Raw genomic sequence first — 20,463 nt, forward strand, 5'->3', positions numbered from 1 at the left:
CTATGTGTTACATGTATCCTGGCTATACGCATCAGACCAAAAGATGTGAATATGGGAAATGTACCTTCATGCTCATGAGTCCTTCTTGCAAACAGTATGTACATCAGCAAGAGATCCTCATACACATGACTGTGATGCATATACTTACCTTGTGGTCTTGAGTTGGCTTAGGATAGAATGAACCTGCGTAAACAAGGTTAGATAACACAGATGCACCTACTAGCCAGAGCAAACAAAAGAAACCACAAGAGTACCAAGACTAGGATGACATGTAGAGAGTGAGTACTGAATACTCCATTTGATATAGACATGTGCCCAAAGGTAAAGATGTGCAATGAATTCAAGGAATTCCTTCTCTTAGATGTCTTGCTCCCCCTGAATCTAGCATGGGATACTGGGAGAAGATAGGGAACAGAAAATCAGAGCTCAAAGAAAAGAAACAGAGCTAATGCAGACAAACAAATAAGAACATGTCTTTCCCCTCTTAAAGACATGTGACTTCTCTCCTCTTGAACACCAAGCATCTAGGGTCCTTGATGATTACTCTCTCTTCTTGAGTATTCTCTCCCCCTAGAGATATGATTAAGCTTTGATGCGATCTCTCTCTCCCCCATCGACATCAATTTCCAAGAAGGGTTCTTCTGGAATTTTGTTACAGGAGGGTTTGGTCCTTGAGGCACAAAACAAAGCAACAAGTTGAATGTGATGCTGGTTGAGGACAAGATTCATTGAGTGGAGCTGGAACAGAATAATTTAGGAATAAGTGGCAAGATGTTTTTCCTGTTGTGAAATCGGCGGCACCGAGTTGTATGCTTCGGTTGCATCGAAAGGATTCGGTTGGACCGAAAATTACAGGCCGGTGTGACCGAGTTCATCACAGAGAAAACACCTGTCACCTCAGCTCACTAGACATGTAAGATCTCACAAGGATTTGCAAGGAATTGGATGCAGGGAATGCAGAACAAAAGAAAGAAAGAAATCTAGATGAAGTTTTTTTTGAAAGGGGAAACAAACAAGCATGAGACAAATGCAAGAGCACAGAAAAGAACACGAGAGAACTTCATCTAGAAATGGTAGGCAACAAAGTCACCTATGTTAGAGTATATTGACATAGGAGTCAAGTGAGATCACTTGATCATAGGTCATACTCATCATTTAAGCTCAAAATGGGGTTACCATTTTTCGTTCAAGCATTTTGATGTATTCTCATCTTGTTGAGATGCTTTGACTCATGTCTTGGACTAAAGCTTCTCTAATATGGAATAGCATACCTTGGGTGGTGGTGTTGATCGTGATCATGTAGTTGAACTTATGTGGGTTGCTCAAGGTTGATGTAGCTCATCAAGAGTTGGGAGCACCACTTTGGAATTTGAGTTCATCTACCTACATGGGTTAGTCTTGCAAGGAAGAGCACTTGTGTATCCAATATGACAAATATAAAGTTCAAAATAGAATTCGTCAAAGGATATGTTGAAGGGTTTCGTGCTTCCTTGTGTTCAACCACCATTGTGTAGACACTTGGTGATGTAGAGATTGCTCTGTTGGAAATATGCCCTAGAGGCAATAATAAAATGGTTATTATTATATTTCCTTGTTCATGATAATTGTCTATTGTTCATGCTATAATTGTATTAACTAGAAACCATAATACATGTGTGAATACATAGACCACAACATGTCCCTAGTGAGCCTCTAGTTGACTAGCTCATTGATCAATAGATGGTTATGGTTTCCTGACCATGGACATTGGATGTCATTGATAACGGGATCACATCATTAGGAGAATGATGTGATGGACAAGACCCAATCCTAAGCATAGCACAAGATCATGTAGTTCGTTTGCTAAGAGCTTTTCTAATGTCAAGTATCATTTCCTTAGACCATGAGATTGTGCAACTCCCGGATACCGTAGGAATGCTTCGGGTGTACCAAACATCACAACGTAACTGGGTGGCTATAAAGGTGCACTACAGGTATCTCCGAAAGTGTCTTGTGGGTTGGCACGAATCGAGACTGGGATTTGTCACTGCGATGACGGAGAGGTATCTCTAGGCCCACTTGGTAATGCATCATCATAATGAGCTCAATGTGACTAAGTAGTTAGTCACGGGATCATGCATTATGGAACGAGTAAAGTGACTTGCCGGTAACGAGATTGAGCGAGGTATTGAGATACCGGCTATCGAATCTCGGGCAAGTAAAGTACCGATTGACAAAGGGAATTGTATATGTGATTGCTTGAATCCTTGACATCGTGGTTCATCCGATGAGATCATCGTGGAACATGTGGGAGCCAACATGGGTATCCAGATCCCGCTGTTGGTTATTGGCCAGAAAGCTGTCTCGGTCATGTCTGCATGATTCCAGAACCCGTAGGGTCTACACACTTAAGGTTCGGTGACGCTAGAGTTGTTATGGGAATTAGTCTGCAGTTAACGAATGTTGTTCGGAGTCCCCGATGAGATCTCGGACGTCATGAGGAGTTCCGGAATGGTCCGGACGTAAAGATTTATATATGGGAAGTCCTATTTTGGCCACCGGAAAATGTTCGGGATTTTTCGGTATTGTACCGGGAAGGTTCTAGAAGGTTCCGGAGTGGGGCCCACCTGCATGGGGGGACCCACATGAACGTGGGTATTGGGTCAAGGCCCCACACCCCTGGTCAAGGCGCACCAAGATCCCCCCTTAGAAGGAATAAGATCATATCCCGAAGGGATAAGATCAAGATCCCTAAAAGGGGGGGATAACAATCGGTGGCGAAGGAAATGATGGGATTTCTTTCCTCCCACCATTGCCAACGCCCCAATGGACTTGGAGGGCAAGAAACCAGCCCCCTCCACCCCTATATATAGTGGGGAGGCACATGGGAGCTTCACCCTTGCCCCTAGCGCAGCCCTCCCCCTCTCCAACTCCACCTCCTCCTCGGTAGTGCTTGGCGAAGCCCTGCCGAAGAACTGCAAGCTCCACCACCACGCCGTCGTGTTTCCGGAGATCTCCCTCAACTTCTCCTCTCCCCTTGCTGGATCAAGAAGGAGGGGACATCCCCGGGCTGTACGTGTGTTGAACATGGAGGCGCCGTCTGTTCGGCGTTAGATCGGATCTTCCGCGATTTGAATCGCCGCGAGTACGACTCCCTCATCCGCGTTCTTGTAACGCTTCCGCATCGCGATCTTCAAGGGTATGAAGATGCACTCATCCTCTCCCTCTATTGTTGCTAGAATCTCCAGAGATTGATCTTGGTGATGCGTAGAAAATTTTGAATTTCTGCTACGTTCCCCAACAGTGGCATCATGAGCTAGGTCTATTGCGTAGATTCTATGCACGAGTAGAACACAAGTTGTTGTGGGCGTTGATTTTGTTCATTATGCTTACCATTACTAGTCCTATCTTGATATGGCGGTATTGTGGGATGAAGCGGCCCGGACCGACCTTACACGTACGCTTACGTGAGACAGGTTCCACCGACTGACATGCACTTGTTGCATGAGGTGGCTAGCGGGTGACAATCTCTCCCACTTTAGTCGGATCGGATTCGATGAAAAGGGTCCTTATGAAGGGTAAATAACAATTGGCATATCACATTGTGGGTTTGGCGTAGGTAAGAAACGTTCTTGCTAGAAACCTATAGCAACCACGTAAAAAAACTTGCAACAACAATTAGAGGACGTCTAACTTGTTTTTGCAGCATATGCCGTGTGATGTGATATGGCCAAGAAGGATGTGATGAATGAAATATATGTGATGTATGAGATTGATCATGTTCTTGTAATAGGAATCACAACTTGCATGTCGATGAGTATGACAACCAGTAGGAGCCATAGGAGTTGTCTTTATTTATTGTATGACCTGCGTGTCACTGAATAACGCGATGTAATTACTTTACTTCATTGCTAAACCGTTAGCCATAGTAGTAGAAGTAATAGTTGGCGAGACAACTTCATGGAGAAACGATGATGGAGATCATGACGATGGAGATCATGGTGTCATGCCGGTGATGATGATGATCATGGAGCCCCAAAGATGGAGATCAAAAGGAGCAAAATGATATTGGCCATATCATGTCACTATTTAATTTCATGTGATGCTTATCATGTTTTTGCATCTTATTTGCTTAGAACGACGGTAGTAAATAAGATGATCCCTCACTAAAATTTCAAGCAAGTGTTCCCCCTAACTGTGCACCATTGCGAAGGTTCATTGTTTCGAAGCACCACGTGATGATCGGGTGTGATAGATTCAAACATTCGCATACAACGGGTGTAAGCCAGATTTACACACGCGAAACACTTAGGTTGACTTGACGAGCCTAGCATGTACAGACATGGCCTCAGAACACAAGAGACCGAAAGGTCGAACATGAGTCGTATAGTAGATACGATCAACATGAAGATGTTCACCGATGATGACTAGTCCGTCTCACGTGAGACGGCCTAATTGACTCGGATCATGTATCACTTAGATGACTAGAGGGATGTCTATCTGAGTAGGAGTTCATTAGATGAACTTAATTATCATGAACATAGTCAAAAGGACTTTGCAAATTATGTCGTAGCTTACGCTTTAGTTCTACTGTTTAAGATATGTTCCTAGAGAAAATTTAGTTGAAAGTTGACAGTAGCAATTATGCGGACTGGGTCCGTGTTCTGAGGATTGTCCTCATTGCTGCAGAGAAGGCTTATGTCCTTAATGCACCGCTCGGTGTGCTGAACCTCGAGCGTCATTTGTGGATGTTGCGAACATCTGACATACATGTTTTGATGACTACATGATAGTTCAGTGCATAATGTTAAACAATTTAGAATTGAGGCACCGAAGACATTTTTGAAAAGTCGCAAAACATATGAGATGTTCCAAGAGCTGAAATTGGGATTTCAGGCTCGTGCCCACGTCAACAGGTGTAAGACCTCCGGCAAGTTTCTAAGCCTGCAAACTAAGGGAGAAAAGCTCAATAATTGAGCATGTGCTCAGATTGTCTGAGTACTACAATCGCTTGAATCGAGTGGGAGTTATCTTCCAGATGAGATAGTGATGGTTCTCCAAAGTCACTGCCACCCAGCTACTAGAGCTTCATGATGAACTATAACATATCAGGGATAGACATGATGATCCTTGAGCAATTCGCGATGTTTGACACCGCGAAAGTAGAAATCAAGTAGGAGCATCAATTGTTGATGGTTAGTAAAACCACTAGTTTCAAGAAGGGCAAGGGAAAGAAGGGATACTTCATGAAATGGCAAATCAGTTACTGCTCTAGTGAAGAAACCCAAGGTTGAACCCAAACCCGAGACTAAGTGCTTCTGTAATGAGGGGAACGGTCACTGAAGCAGAACTACCCTAGATACTTGGTAGATGAGAAGGCTGGCAAGGTTGACAGAAGTATGTATTGGACATACATTATATTAATGTGTACTTTACTAGTACTCCTAGTAGCACCAGGGTATTAGACACCGGTTCGGTTGCTAAGTGTTAGTAACTCGAAATAAAAGCTGCGGAATAAACGGAGACTAGCTAAAGGTGAGATGATGATATGTGTTGGAAGTGTTTCCAAGGTTGATGTGATCAAGCATCGCATACTCCCTCTACCATCGAGATTGGTGTTAAACCTAAATAATTGTTATTTGCGTTGAGCATAGACATGATTGGATTATGTTTATCGCAATACAGTTATTCATTTAAGGATAATAATGGTTACTCTGTTTATTTGAATAATACCTTCAATGGTCTTGCACCTAAAATGAATGGTTTACTGAATCTCGATCGTAGTGATACACATGTTCATGCCAAAATATATAAGATAGTAATGATAGTACCACCTACTTGTGGCACTGCCATTTGAGTCATACTGGTATAAAACGCACAAAGAAGCTCCATGTTGATGGATCTTTGGACTCACTCGGTTTTGGAAAGTTTGAGACATGCGAACCATGTCTATTGGTATGTACGCATGAAGAAACTCCATGCAGATGGATCATTTGGACTCACTTGTTTTTGAATCACTTGAGACATGCAAATCATACCACATGGGCAAGATGACTGAAAGGCCTCGTTTTCAGTGAGATGGAACAAGAAAGCAACTTGTTGGAAGTAATACATTTTGATGTGTGCAGTCCAATGAGTGCTGAGGCACGAAGTGGATATCGTTATGTTCTTACTTCACAGATGATTTGAGTAGATGCTAAGTATATTTACTTGATGAAACACAAGTCTGAATTATTGAAAGGTTCAAGTAATTTCAGAGTGAAGTTGAAGATCGTCGTGACAAGAGGATAAAATGTCTATGATATGATCATAGAGATGAATATCTGAGTTACGAATTTGGCACACAATTAAGACATTGTGGAAATTGTTTCACAACTAATACCGTCTGGAACACCATAGTGTGATGGTGTGTCCGAACATCATAATTGCACCCTATTGGATATGGTGCATACCATGATGTCTCTTATCGAATTAACACTATCGTTTATGCGTTAGGCATTAGAGACAACCACATTCACTTTAATAGGGCACCACACAATTCCATTGAGATGACACCGTATGAACTGTGGTCTAGAGAAACCTAAGCTGTCATTTCTTAAAAGGTTTGGGGCTGCGACGCTTATGTGAAAAAGGTATTAGCCTGATAAGCTCGAACCCAAAGTGGATAAATGCATCTTCATAGGACACCCAAAATAGTTGGGTATACCTCCTATTTCAAATCCGGAAGCAAAAGTGATTGTTTCTAAAAACATGTCCTTTCTCAAGGAAAAGTTTCTCTCGAAAGAAGTGAGTGGGAGGATGGTGGAGACTTGATTAGGTTATTAAATCGTCACTTCAACTAGTGTGTAGCAGGGCACAGGAAGTTGTTCCTGTAGCACCTACACCAATTGAAGTGGAAGTTGATGATATTGATCATTAAACTTCGGATCAAGTCACTACTAAAACTCGTAGGTCGACAAGGATACGTACTACTCCAGAGTGGTACGTAATCCTGTCTTGGAGGTCATGTTGCTAGACAACAATTAACCTACGAGCTATGGAGAAGCGATGGTGGGCGCGGATTCAGACGAATGGCTCGAGGCCATAAAATCTGAGAGAGGATCCATGTATGAAAACAAAGTATAGACTTTGGAAGAACTACTTGATGGTCGTAAGTCTATTGGGTACAGATGGATTTTAAAAGGAATACGGACAATGATGGTAAGTATCACCATTAAGAAAGCTCGACTTGTTGTTAAGATGTTTTCTGACAAGTTCAAGGAGTTGACTGCGATGAGACTTTCTCATTCGTAGCGATGCTAAGAGTCTGTTGGAATTATATTAGGAGTTACTTCATTATTTATGAAATCTTGCAGATAGGATGTCAAAACATTGTTTCGTCGACGAATTTTTTGAGGAAAGGTTGTATGTGATACAACCAGAAGGTTTTGACAATCTTGAAACATGCTAACAAGTATGCAAAGCTCCAGCAATCCTTCTAAGGACTGGAGTAAGCATCTCGGAGCTGGAATATACACTTTGATGAGATGATCAAAGATTTTGGGTTTATACAAAGTTTATGAGAAACTTGTATTTCCAAAGAAGTGAGTGGGAGCACTATAGAATTTCTGATGAGTATATGTTGTTGATATATTGTTGATCAGAAATGATGTAGAGTTTCTGGAAAGCATATAGGGTTATTTGAAAAGTGTTTTTCAATGGAAAACCTGGATTAAGCTACTTGAACATTGAGCATCAAGATCTATAAGGATAGATCAAAATCGCTTAATAGTACTTTCAAACAAACACATACCATGACAAGATTTTGAAGGAGTTCAAAATAGATTAGCAAAGAAGGAGTTCTTGGTTGTGTTAGTATTGAGTAAGACTCAAGACCTGACCATGGCAGAAGAGAGAGAAAGGACGAAGGTCGTCCCCTATGCTTTAGACGTAGGCTCTAAAGTAGGCTATGTTGTGTACCGCACCTGAAGTGTGCCTTGCCATGAGTCAGTCAAGGGGTACAAGTGTGATCCAGGAATGGATCACATGACAGTGGTCAAACTTATCCTTAGTAACTAGTTGACTAAGGAATTTTCTCGATTATGGAGGTGGTAAAAGAGTTCGTCGTAAAGGGTTACGTCGATGCAAACTTTGGCACTAATCCGGATGACTCTGAGTAGTAAACCGGATTCGTATAGTAGAGCAGTTGTTTGGAATAGCTCCAAGTAATGCGTGGAAGCTGCATCTACAAGATGACATAGAGATTTGTAAAGCACACACGGATCTGAAAGGTTCAGACCTGTTAACTAATAAACCTCTCTCACAAGCGAGATATGATCAAACACCATGGGTGTTGATTCATTACAATCACATAATGAGGTGAACTAGACTATTGACTCTAGTGCAAGTGGGAGACTGTTGGAAATATGCCCTAGAGGCAATAATAAAATGGTTATTATTATATTTCCTTGTTCATGATAATTGTCTATTGTTCATGCTATAATTGTATTAACTGGAAACCGTAATACATGTGTGAATACATAGACCACAACATGTCCCTAGTGAGCCTCTAGTTGACTAGCTCGTTGATCAATAGATGGTTATGGTTTCCTGACCATGGACATTGGATGTCATTGATAACGGGATCACACCATTAGGAGAATGATGCGATGGACAAGACCCAATCCTAAGCATAGCACAAGATCGTGTAGTTCGTTTGCTAAGAGCTTTTCTAATGTCAAGTATCATTTCCTTAGACCATGAGATTGTGCAATTCCCGGATACCGTAGGAATGCTTTGGGTGTACCAAACGTCACAACGTAACTGGGTGGCTATAAAGGTGCACTACAGGTATCTCCGAAAGTGTCTGTTGGGTTGGCACGAATCGAGACTGGGATTTGTCACTCCGATGACGGAGAGGTATCTCTGGGCCCACTCGGTAATGCATCATCATAATGAGCTCAATGTGACTAAGTAGTTAGTCACGGGATCATGCATTACGGAACGAGTAAAGTGACTTGCCGGTAACGATATTGAACGAGGTATTGGGATACCGGCGATCGAATCTTGGGCAAGTAAAGTACCGATTGACAACGGGAATTGTATACGGGATTGCTTGAATCCTTGACATCGTGGTTCATCCGATGAGATCATCGTGGAACATGTGGGAGCCAACATGGGTATCCAGATCCCGCTGTTGGTTATTGGCCAGAGAGCTGTCTCGATCATGTCTGCATGATTCCCGAACCCGTAGGGTCTACACACTTAAGGTTCGGTGACGCTAGAGTTGTTATGGGAATTAGTGTGCAGTTACCGAATGTTGTTCGGAGTCCTGGATGAGATCTCGGACGTCATGAGGAGTTCCGGAATGATCCGGATGTAAAGATTTATATATGGTAAGTCCTATTTTGGCCACCGGAAAATGTTCGGGATTTTTCGATATTGTACCGGGAAGGTTCTAGAAGGTTCCGGAGTGGGGCCCACCTGCATGGGGGGACCCACATGAATGTGGGTATTGGGGCAAGGCCCCACACCCCTGGTCAAGGCGCACCAAGATCCCCCCTTAGAAGGAATAAGATCATATCCCGAAGGGATAAGATCAAGATCCCTAAAAAGGGGGGATAACAATCGGTGGGGAAGGAAATGATGGGATTTCTTTCCTCCCACCTTTGCCAACGCCCCAATGGACTTGGAGGGCAAGAAACCAGCCCCCTCCACCCCTATATATAGTGGGGAGGCACATGGGAGCTTCATGCTTGCCCCTAGCGCAGCCCTCCCCCTCTCCAACTCCACCTCCTCCTCGGTAGTGCTTGGCGAAGCCCTGCCGGAGAAATGCAAGCTCCACCACCACGCCGTCGTGCTGCCGAACCTCTCGCTCAACTTCTCCTCTCCCCTTGCTAGATCAAGAAGGAGGAGACATCCCCGGGCTATATGTGTGTTGAATGCGGAGGCGCCATCCATTCGACGTTAGATCGGATCTTCCGCAATTTGAATCGCCGCGAGTACGACTCCCTCATCCGCGTTCTTGTAACGCTTCCGCATCGTGATCTTCAAGGGTATGAAGATGCACTCATCCTCTCCCTCTCTTGTTGCTAGAATCTCCATAGATTTATCTTGGTGACGCGTAGAAAATTTTGAATTTCTGCTACGTTCCCCAACATGCTCAAGATGTGAGTGTGTTGCAATCTCATAGATTTATATTCATCCATGTAACTACAAGGGTTAGATGACATGCAAGGTGCAAATATATCCAGGACATAAGATTATCATCATAAGAGAAAGATCAAGGATTAGTCATAGGCTCATGCCTTGCATGTATCCCAATGGAGTTCCTACTCCAAGTTTGAAGCATCAATGATGTTCAATTCACCTCTTAACCTGCAAAACACTTTCTCATCAAGTGGTTTAGTGAATATATGTGCTAATTGTTTATTAGTGCGAACATGCTTAAGATTAATATCACCCTTAGAAACATGATCTCGAATGAAATGATGACGAACTTTAATATGCTTAGTTCGAGAGTATTGCACGGGATTGTGAGCAATCTTGATAGCACTTTCATTGTCACAAAGTAATGGAACATGTTTCACATATATCCCATAATCCTTAAGAGTCTGGGTCATCCAAAGTAATTGAGGATAACATGAACCAGCAGCAATGTATTCCGCTTCGGCGGTGGATAAGGATACCGAGTTTTGTTTCTTGGAAGACCAAGACACAAGAGATCTACCAAGAAATTGACAAGTACCCGAAGTGGACTTTCTATCAACCTTGTCACCGGCATAGTCCGAGTCGGAGTAGCCAACAAGATGGAAAGATGCCCTCTTTGGATACCAAATGCCAAAATTTGGTGTATGAATTAACTATCTCACTATCCTTTTCACGGCCTTAAGATGACATTCTTTTGGGGCCGCTTGATATCGTGCACACATGCACACACTTAGCATAATATCGGGACGTGAAGCACATGGATATAACAAAGAACCAATCATAGAGCGATAAACCTTTTGATCAACTGGTTCACCATCTTTGGTCAAATCAAGATGTCCACTAGTAGGCATGGGTGTAGTAATACCTTTGCATTCTTGCATATTGAACTTCTTGAATAAGTCATTGGTGTACTTCATTTGAGAGACAAAGGTACCTTCCTTAGTTTGCTTGATTTGCAGACCAAGAAAGAATTTGAGTTCACTCATCATAGACATCTCAAACTTCTCTGACATTAACTTCCCAAACTTCTCACTAGAATGAGGGTTAGTTGATCCAAATATAATATCATCAACATAAATTTGGCACACAAATAGTTCTCCATTAACCCTTTTAGTAAAAAGAGTAGAATCAATTTTTCTAATTTCAAAGCCTTTTTCAATAAGAAACTTGGTCAAGCATTTATACCAAGCTCTAGGAGCTTGTTTAAGACCATAAAGTTCTTTGTTAAGTTTGTAAACATGATTAGGTTTCTTAGGATTGACAAAGCCGGGAGGTTGCTTAACATAAACTTCCTCCTCTATTTCCACATTTAGAAAAGCACTTTTAATGTCCATTGGTACAAGGTGATATCATGGTGATTAGCATATGCAAGTAAGATGCGAATGGACTCAAGTCTAGCAATAGGGGCATATGTCTCACCATAGTCCATACCTTCGATTTGAGTGTAGCCTTGGGCGATGAGACGTGCTTTGTTGCGAACTACTTGTTGTCGGGCTTCTCAACCAACGTCCAAACTTGGTTTCTCTGAAAGTTGTGTAGCTCTTCATGCATGGCGTTTATCCAATCTGGATCTTCCAAAGCTTCTTCAACCTTCATAGGTCCAATGCTAGAGATTAATGAATAATGTTCACAAAAGTTAGATAATCGAGTTTTAGAGCGAGTGATTCTCCCGGTTTGGATATCATTGTAGATTTGCTCGACAGGATGGTCTCTGGCAACTCTTGCTCGAACTCGTGACAGCCTTTGCTTGGATCTTGGTGGAACATCTTCTTCATCTTGTTCTTCTTTTTGGCCTTCTTCATTGTCGTTGACATTGTCGTTCTCTTGTCGTGATGGAGAAGGAGGTTGTTGATGTTCATCTCGGTGTACTTCCTCGTTTTCTTTGTCTTGGTGTGTCCCACTTGTGGATGCTTCCGTATCAACTCTTGGTTCAACTTGTCGTGTGGTAGAAGCTTCCACTTGGACAGAAGTGGTACTCTCCTTCACCTTGTTGGATGAATCTTGCCAATAGACAAGTCTTGGATTGCTTCCGAAGGATCTTTGTCTCCTACATCAATTGGCAATTGCTCTACTTGCGAGCCGTTAGATTCATCAAACTTCACATCTACCGTCTCTTCAACCTTTCGGGTGAAATTATTGTAGACATGGTAAGTGTGAGAGTTTGAGCCATAACCAAGTAGGAAACCTTCATGAGATTTACGAGCAAATTTAGAATGACGATGCTTACCAAGAATGTAACACTTTGAGCCGAATACTCGAAAGTATCCAACTTGGGGTTTGTTACCGGTGAGGAGCTTGTATGCCGTCTTGCCGAGTAGCTTGTGAAGATACAAGAGATTTGTTGCATGACAAGCTGTCTCAACCGCTTCTGTCCAAAAGTGCTTCGGCATCTTGTACTCATCAAGCATCTTGCCATTTCAATGAGCGTCCGGTTCTTCCTATCAACAACTCCATTTTGTTGAGGTGTGTACGTAGCCGAGAACTCATGTGAAATCCCTTCTTCGTCAAGAAAGGTGTCCACATTTGCGTTCTTGAACTCCATTCCATTGTTGCTCCGAACCTTCTTGATCTTCACTTCAAACTGATTTTGGGATTTCCTCGCAAAGTTTTTGAAGATCTTTTGGACCTGCGATTTATCATTGAGAAAGAACACCCATGTAGATCTTGAAAAATCATCAATTATAACTAGACAGAAAGAATTTCCACCCACACTTTTGTAGGCGTTGGGACCAAAAAGATCCATATGAAGTAGCTCGAGTGGCCTCCTTATGGTCATGATGTTCTTCACGGGATGCCTTCCTCCAACCTGTTTACCTGCTTGACAAGCGCTGCAAAGCCTATCCTTATCAAATATGACAGCGTTAACGCCAATGATATGATTTCCTTTAATAAGCTTATTAAGGTTTCGCATGCCCACATGACCTAATCGTCCATGCCATAACCAACCTTTAGAAGATTTAGCAATGAAACAAGTTCTAGGTTGAGCCTTTTTAGTGAAATCAACAATGTAAAGATCACCTCTACGAATGCCGGTAAAGACCATTTTATGATTATCTCTGCGAAACACTTGGCAATCTACTTCAGTAAATAGGACATTGAAACTGAAATCAGCAAGTCTAGATACTAAAAGTAAATTTCTATCCAAGAGATTCAACGAGCATGACATTTTGTATGGAGCTATCATGTGAGATGGCCACCTTACCGAGGCCAACTACCTCACCCTTTGAGTTATCAGCAAAAGTGACATACTTTCGAGGGCCGTCGTTTTCAGCAAGCTCACGAAACATGTCTTTATCTGCGGTCATGTGATCAGTACATCCACTATCAAGAACCCATTCCTTTCCTCCTGCCATGTATCCTTGATGATTTGCCATAAGACCAAAGTGTCTCATTGCATCATGAAGATCAAAGTCATCATCATCATCCTCATCATAGTATCCATGTTCAACATCGTCATGTGGTGGATCAATTCCTAGAGAGGGTGATTCGTTAGACAAATGATTTTGACAATAGTCATGTTTATGAATTTTAATGGCTTTGGAGATAATATCACTAATAATTCCAATCTCTCCTTTGGCACGCATAAGATTTGTAAGCTCAAATAGACAATCACCAAACTTTGGATCATTGGAATTCATCTTACTCAAGGCAATAGATTTATGGAGAATTTCATCTAGATTTTGCAAGGAATAATTTGGAAATCATTCCTCAAGAAATTTCCATATAGTGTAGGAACAATCAAGAGTAGGCAAACATCCAATCAAGTTTCTAGGCAAGCCTCTAGTGATAAGATTAACAGTTCTAAGATTGCGAATCATGTCAATTGACTCATCAAGGGTAGGATGCATAGGATCAACATGAGGTGCACAAGGGCTAGTAATGTACTTGTTCAAATGATATTGATTGAAAACCACAAGCATCTCATTTTTCCACTCATGAAAGTACTCTCCATCAAGTATAGGCACTCTATGTCTAAGACTCCCCAAAGTAGACTCATCCATCTTCCTCCAATGGTGTTTAAACCAAAGCAATGGAGACCAAATCTCTGATACCAATTGAAAGTGTCGAGAAGAGGTGTCTAGAGGGGGGGGTGATTAGACACTAAACAAGAAAAGTTGTAGTTTTTAATTTCTTTAAGCTGAAGTGGAGTTTTGGCACAAGTTTAACTATCACAATACATATCAAGCAAGTATACAAAGAGTATATGAGCAGCGGAAAGTAAAGCATGAAACTTGCAAGAACGTAAAGGGATGGAATTGGAGTGTGCAAACGCAATTTGGAGACACGGAGATTTTTTTGAGCCATGGTTCCGATAGGTGGTGCTATTGTACATCCACGTTGATGGAGACTTCAACACACGAAGGGTAACGGTTGCGCGAGTCCACGGAGGGATCCACCCACGAAGGGTCCACGAAGAAGCAACCTTGTCTATCCCACCATGGTCGTCGCCCACGAAGGACTTGCCTCACTAGGGGTAGATCTTCACGAAGTAGGCGATCTCCTTGCCCTTACAAACTCCTTGGTTCAACTCCACAATCTTGTCGGAGGCTCCCAACTGACACCTAGCCAATCTAGGAGACACCACTCTCCAAGAAGTAACAAATGGTGTGTTGATGATGAACTCATTGCTCTTGCGCTTCAAATGATAGTCTCCCCAACACTCAACTCTCTCTCTCATTGAATTTGGATCTGGTGGAAAGAAGATTTGAGTGGAAAGCAACTTGGGGAAGGCTAGAGATCAAGATTCATATGGTAGGATTGGAATATCTTGACCTCAACACAAGTGTAGGTGGTTCTATCTTAGAAAATGTAAGTTGGAAGTGTAGGCATGTTCTGATGGCTCTCTCCACGAATGAAGAGGGGTGGAGGGGTATATATAGCCTCCACAAAAATCTAACCGTTACACACAACTTATCAATCTCGGTGGGACCAAATTGGGAAACTCGGTCGGACCGATAAAGTAAATAATGTGACCGTTAGGATTTTCGGTGGGACCGACATGTCAACTCAGTGAGACCGATGTCATTAGGGTTAGGGCATAACGTAATCTTGGTGAGACCGATTACACAAACTCGGTAGGACCGATTTTGGTAATAAGCTAATCATAGAGTTGGTCAGGCAAACTCGGTTTGACCGATTTGCTCATCTCGGTTAGACCGAATTGTTACAAAGAGGAACTGAGAGTTTGCATTGCAATCTCAGTAGGACCGATTACACAAACTTAGTGAGACTGATTTTGGTAATGGACACATACAGAGAGATTACAATCCCATCTCAGTGAGACCGAGATCCCTATCGGTGAGAGCGATTTGACTAGGGTTTGTGGCAGTGGCTATGACATCTAAACTCGGTGACACCGGATAGAAAGAATCTATGGGGCCGAGTTTGACTTTTGGTTTAGGTCATAGGTGGATGTGAGAAAGTAGTTGAGGGCTTTGGATCATATCACTAACGATTTTTGAGCAAGAACCTCATTAAGCAACACCTCATCCCTTCTTGATAGTATTGGCTTTTCCTATAGACTCAATGTGATCTTGGATCACTAAAATAGAAAATGTAGAGTCTTGTGCTTTGAGCTTGAGCCAATCCTTTATCCTTAGCTTCTTGAAGGGTTTCCACATCATCTAGTCCATGCCACTCCATTGTTGAACTTATCTGAAAAATACTAGGTAAAGGTATTAGTCCAACAAGAGATATGTTGACATTAATTACCAAAATCACCCAGGGAGCACTTGTGCTTTCAGGCCAGCATGTGAGAAGTAGTAGTAGTAGTAGTTAGTGTGTGTGTTTGTGTCTAACTACGAGCATGTACCAGTACTACTAGTTACTACTGTAGTTTTTAGAGCAAATTACCAGCACATTGCCTAGACTCAACGGAAAAATTCCTATCCTATGCATCAAATGGCATCTCTTTCTCTATAGGAATTGAGATGCCTGTAATCTCACTTCCTATGATTTTCATATTCCTATAAAATTCCTAACCTATGAATGAAAGGAGGCCTCTGTTGGAGTAACTACTATAGCTAGAAGTACTGCTGGTACAGTAGTTTTCTTCAAGAAGCGGAATTCAACGAAGTCATTGTGGTTCCTTCGTCTGAGCAACTTCGCAGTGGGAAAGGTTGGGCCTTTGATTTGATGGCTCATTAGTCATTATTACTGCGGAGCGATGATCGGGGTGACTCTCCCTTGGAGTTATGCGTGCATGGCAAGTGGACCAGGATGGTCGACGTCCCACATGTTGGCGAATGGAAGTATTCTTTCTGGTATCGAGGAGCAAGGAAATTGCATGGTATAGTATCACTGCTGATTTATATTTATTTTTTATTTCTGATGAATGCTAGCGTTTCAACTCTTACGACAAAGATTGCCAAACAATACACGTGCTGGATGTCCCACACGTCAGCGAAAGGAGTGGAACATGAACAGCGTGGTAGAGCCCAGCGCAAAAAACAACAACGTGGTAGAGCGTCTCCACTTCTTCCACTTCTGGGACGGAGACCACACGTAGTAGTACTAGTGGTATGAACGATACAAAGTGCAACCTGGAGAGAAAGACATGTCTAGTTGGAAGGTATTAGGGCATACACGTAAAAAAATATAAAAGCTAATATGTGCCTCCAATTAATATAGTAGTAGTAGAGTACTTAGGCACGTACTCCATAACATCAACGTGCATTGCACATACAACATTTAGTGGTACGTAGTAAGAGACAAATGCTTATATGCCACACATGTTCATACTATTTGGGCCTTTCTACTTCACTTACTGTGCTACATTACTCAGGTTCGTACGTCCACTCCTAGGTACATGTCCATCTTGTAGTTCTAGTCTCATGTGTTCTTCATATAGATGGAACGATCCTTGCATGACACGTGCACCTTGATGCTAGATGGCTCACGTGTTGGCAAAAGGATGAACCAAGCTCATGTAAAAAAGAGTGGAAGAACATAGATTCCCGACGACCGAGAAGGAGCAAGCAACCTCGTGGTGGAGCATCTGCACTCATAATATTTTATATTATTCAGCGATATAAAATCAACCAATCATCTCCATAGTGGACTCGAAGAGTACGAAACACGGCAGCCCAGTGTAGTTACATCATACTAGTACATAGCTAACCCACGCAACCACCATATTTCTTGGCTTTCGTGCGACACCAAGCTCTAGTAATCCAGCAGCCTGTATCACTTCTCGCTCCTCGTCTCTCTCAAAGTGCGGCGGGCTGGCGTTTTTGCCGTCTATTGAGGTCGGTTAAGTCATCACATGTTAGCGACATGCTAAGAGCATTCTAAAAAAATAGTACTGTACTCTATTGTTATGCCAAGAAGAGGAAGCGCTTTGACCGACGGACCAAACGAGACAGGTGTGCCGTGCCGTGAGTGAGTCCAGTTTCTCGTTTTGAACTCGTTTAGAACACTTGGTTTTGACTATTAATAAGATTTTATATAGGGCCTAATGTTTTCTTCGAGGATGCCTTTGACTATTGATAAGATTTTATATAATTTGAAAATTATATCATTCGAAGATCCTTTCACGTTCCGTTTAAAAAAAGATACTTCCATGTACGAATTTCACTGTATGCTTTGAGCAACTTGCATGTCCTATATTGCTGATGTTTAGACACTCTAACTTAGCTAGAGGTTAGACTAACTCATGACTAACCCTGAACTAACTGTAGCCAAAGAGGTGTTTGGGTGATAGGGCTAGATTGACAATAAATGCACTTGATGGAGAGAGAAAATTGATTTTTTAGTGGGCCCAATGAGAACTATCTCCAGTTAGCCCCTCTTGGGTAGTTTTTTTTGGTGGGTTCGGTGCAACTTGCTCCAATTTAAACCTCATGCTTGGATACTTTAGGGCTATTTGAGCCCCAACTAGCTCAAACTAACTCTAACCCAAGGATCCAAACAGGGCCTATGGCCAGCCTCAACACGGAGAAGTCGCATGCACCGGGAAGCGGCACTCTCTCAGCCGTCGCGCTGCTTCAAAACCGGTGCCAGTGAGAGGTCACCTCCGCTCTGGCCGGGCATTAATGTGGCACTGACGCACCAGGGCAATGTTGACCATTTCACACGGGAAGCGCACGCTGGCAAGGGAGTATTGGTTTTGAACCGTTTCAGGTATAGTACTGGTAGTTTGCAAAACTACTCAATTATTGCACTCAGTTCCTAAGAAATTGTGGTAAAAAAACGTTACTCCGCAGCCCACTTCCCTTCTTCCTCTTCCACCGCCCGCGCACGTCTGCGGGAAGCGACCGGTCAACCCTTATATAGGAGTCCTAGCACAAAAAGATGCATGCATGACCACTAAAATTTCCAGATTAAAGCGCCGCTCCGGCGGGAGTATGGCATATGTTGTTAGCTTCGGCCGGGTCATGGCTACTAGGCGACAGCAACCAGAGAAGAGGCGGCGGGAGGGGAATGAATGCAGCTACTGTTTGGGTTCACCATCTGGCTTAAATAAATGCGCAACATCACGTGTACCCGCGGGTGCACAAATTGTAACATACGTGTCTGTTTAAGTGGGCATCACGTAACTCGTGTGTGTATGTGTGAGATTCTGAGAGACAAAGTGTGTGTGTGTGCGACTCTACTCTTCAGACATGTACTCAACCTTTTGCATCGGGATATAAGTATAATGGTATTATACTTTAGCTAGTGATTTATGTGGCCATGTTAACGTGGTTGTGTAAAAAATGTCACTTCCTGCTCGTGATTTGCGTTATATAATTACAAGAAAGATGCTCGCGCATTGCACGGAACATCAATATGCATTTTTTTACAAAACCCCTGTTGTGATTGACCCATGCACGAGTAATCCGATGTGTAAAAACTAATGATATCTCGAGAATTTCATCGAAAAACTGGTATCTCGAGAATGTCATCAAAAAAATGAAAGATGAGAGATAAGGTGAGGAAGAGTGGAGCATGGTGGTGACTGGTGGTCGGACTGGGCGGAGGCATAGGGATGGATGGCGCCGGCAGGCGGCAACGGCCACCATGCTAGATTGTTCCAGAGACTTCCTTTTTAATTGCTTAGCAATGAGGTTGTGGGAGATAAGGATGTGGAGAGAGGTGCGAGTATCTTTTGTAAAATTATCATAGTTTGCTTTCTATTCGTCAGATATAGATCGGACAGTCTATATTACAAGATGGCAGGCACACCATCATCGCCAACTCGGTATTTTAAAAGGATAGAGATCACAAGTTTGCTAACTACTAAAGTAAAGTGGAATTTGTCCATGTTATACAAGTAAATTAAGGTGATTGTTTATCATACGGGTAAATTTGGATGAAGGGTGGTAGGAACAAATGCTCCGCCTAGAGCATGTGTGTGTGAGATGGAGTCTTAGTGTGTGTGTGTGTGGGTGGGTGGGTGGGTACGCGGCGTGTGTGTGTGTGTGAGAGAGAGAGAGAGAGATGGAGTCTGTGTGTGTGCATGTGTGATGGAGTCTTGGTGTGTGTGTGTGTGTGTGTGTCGCAGGGTCCTCGGTGGCAGATGTAATTTAAGTGTCAGTGGCTTCGTCATAGAGAGGTGATGTGTATGGCGGAGGCCACCAACAATGGGGTGCAATAGAGAAAAGGCCCGTAGAGAGGGAAGAGAAGGTGTGTGCACGTGAGAGGAGTCGACATTGAGAGAACGTGTTTGTTTGAGAGACACCGAGGAAGACCACTATATATCGATGGTGCATGTAGGCAGGAATTAAACGAAGGGATGGTCTTATTGGTTTCGGGGATATAGGGGAAGAGTTAGAGGGGAGGTAGCTAGAAGGAGATTGTTAAGTGTGAGTGTGTGATTTACCCATCCAGGCAGAAGTTATGTGCACACAAGAAGAGAATGATTCGATGTGGCATTATTGTTGAGGGTAATTAACTATGTGTGGAGACATAGAGACCTTGAACGTGCATGTGCGAGAGGTATACATGTATATGTGGGATGTGTGTGTGCGCGCGCGCGTGCATGATCGAGATAAAAGAAAGAAGACATAAGTCATAAGATTAACGACATGGGAGAGACGGGTCGGTATGACAATATGCATGCATGTGAGAATGCAGGGAAGAAGGCCCGACAATTGAGCATCTGTTTTTGTCTTTAAGAGATAGTGGCATGGGCTGGAGCATGCATCTATGGTCAGCAGAGGGAGTGAGACACAACAATTGTGCAAACGAGATCAACCTATAAATGCATATGTAAGGAGAGACATATATAGTGTGGGTGATAGGAAGCAAGACTGCGTGCGAGAAAGAAATGTTGATGGAGAAACTATAGATAGACATAGAGATGGAGATGCTAAC

This window comes from Triticum dicoccoides, chromosome 5B (assembly GCF_002162155.2).
Source record: "Triticum dicoccoides isolate Atlit2015 ecotype Zavitan chromosome 5B, WEW_v2.0, whole genome shotgun sequence".
Classification (NCBI taxonomy): Eukaryota; Viridiplantae; Streptophyta; class Magnoliopsida; order Poales; family Poaceae; genus Triticum; species Triticum dicoccoides.